Below are 2,470 nucleotides of genomic sequence, written 5' to 3' on the forward strand. Positions count from 1 at the left end.
AATTTGAAACAAATTAAAGGCAATAACCTTAAATACAGTGATAATAGGTCTGTGGGATTCACTACTGTAGGACATCTTTAAATCAAATAACAATGTTGGGGTGGATAATTTAATGACCAATAACCTTGTTGGTGTTTTGGCTGAAGAAAATGCACAACATCTCATGGGCCTGATCTCATCAGCCCAAGGGCAAGGAGAATTTCATTTTCCCATGAACCAGATAAAGTATTCATCAGAGTAACTAGAGCTTGCTCTCCCATATTACTAGGACCTACTTCTGGATTAGATTCCTAGTCCAGGTATTAAACATAACTTTGCAATGGGCCCCAAAGGGAAGTGATAGAATGGTGTCAGTGTAAAAGATAACTTTAATTTCCTTCTCCAGCAGTGGGGGTAAATTGCATGGAACCATTCTAATACCTCTTCCAGTTGACAAAATTTACTAAATAACTGGCTCAAGGGTAAAATTCCAGTTTGTGACCTTAAGAAGATGAAGCACACTAAACAATTTGATTGTTTTATGTCCTTAAAGGATATAAACGTATAAGCACAAGCTCACAATGGTTACTCATCTTACCCACTTAATGGATCTTATGGATCCTTCTATCTTAGCACATAGAGATCCACATTATTTTTTTAGTCTGTTTAGTATTTCATTATATAAATAATATATTAATAAAATGTAAAATAGATAACTGTAGGGAACTTGTCAGTGGAAATACAGTGTATGTTCTGTCCTTTTTTCTTTCTTTTTTTTACCTTTGATAACAAACATTATTGCATGGACATCTCTGTGCATATGTGCAAGTATATTTGTATAATAAATTCCTTTGAATGAAATTACTAGGTCAATATACATCTGCAATATTGGTAGATGTTGCCAAATTGCCCAGCAAAGTTGTTACACCAAATTGCACTCCCATCAACAGAAATGAGAATACATTTCCCCATAGCCAGAACCAACTTTATGATATTTGTTATTCTCATTTGTGAAAATTGAAGATAATTATTTTTCTATTTTGCTGATATTTAATAGTGTGTGAGGTTGAAAAGGGTTCCTTATGTTTAAAACTATTTCTTTTTCTGTGACTTTCCCATTCATACCCTTTCAGAATTTTTCTATTTTGTAAAGGCTTCTCTCAAGTTTTCTTTGCCTCACCTAGCATTTCTGTGCATTAATTTTTATCTACATATCTCCAAGAACATAATTACATCCAATAAATTAAACCTCCCAATCTACTCAAATTGAAGTGTTAAAAAATAAACAAAATTTAGCTAATTTGAGTCTACAACTTTCTTTCTCATCAAAGAACTGAAGAAATGAGAAGTAAGGGTGCCAGTGCCAAATGCTGGGGAAAAAGAAGTATGAAATTGATCACAGTGGGGAGTATAACTAGTGAATTTATTAATTTATGTACTCATTCACAGATTCTTTCAACAAACATTTCTGGACTGCTTCCTAGGTGTTAGTCATTTGCTAGCTGCAGAGATAAAAACATTTTAGTTAAATGTAGTTAATCTGTTTGTAAAGCATTTCTTAAACACAGATATATAATAAAGAAAGTTACATGCCTTTAAGATTTCTATGGCTAATGAATATTGCTTTCCAATGTGTCTCTTAGGAATGTTTATCTGCTGGTAACAACCCAAAATAAAAGCAAGTGTTTATTTTCTCAGAGGGAGACTATCACATTTTATATATATATATATCACATAATATAAAACCAGAAGTGGGCAGCTATGGTGGGTTTTCAGTTGTAAAGGGTCCAGTCTCCTTTTATCTCTCCAGTCTGCTATCAGTATCATATGGTTTCCATTTTCAAATGTCCTATTGTCATAATATGGCTGCTGGATCTCCCACCATTATATCTGTGTTCCAGATAACGAACAAGGGAAAGCAGGTATGGGGAAAGGTCATCTAATTTCAAGAAATCAGGCACTGTGAAAGAACTTTGAAAGTCCCTGAAATAGTTTTCACTTAATTCTCATTGGTCTCCTCTATTAGCAAAGGAACTTGAAGTCATTGTTGTTGTTCTTTGTTTATAGTATTTTTTTTTCTTATACTGAACCCATTGATTATAAAGGAGAGGATGGAAATTATGTAGCAATCTCTGTCATAACCATAAACTGAATAAAATTCTCTAGGAGACAGTCTTCCAGTGTCCCTCTTCTTCAAAAGGCAAACAAGAATGCAGACGTGCACTCTGCCTCTGAACTTTACGCTGAAATTGAGGCTACCATGCCAGAAAGACTGTGACCTGAGGTTCATGACAGAGAAATTCCCACTTAAAGCTGGGCATTTTGGGCCGCCATAACTTTCAGTATTTTCATATCTCATCTCTTATCTCTATATTTCCTTCCAGTTCTCACTCAAAACCACACATTGAGTCCAATTTTTCCTTGCTTTCTCTTTTTCTGATACCCACAAAAGTTTGATCCTTGTTAATTAAAATAGTTTTCTTGCCATCTC

Source organism: Dasypus novemcinctus, chromosome 16, assembly GCF_030445035.2.
Source record: "Dasypus novemcinctus isolate mDasNov1 chromosome 16, mDasNov1.1.hap2, whole genome shotgun sequence".
Taxonomy (NCBI): domain Eukaryota; kingdom Metazoa; phylum Chordata; class Mammalia; order Cingulata; family Dasypodidae; genus Dasypus; species Dasypus novemcinctus.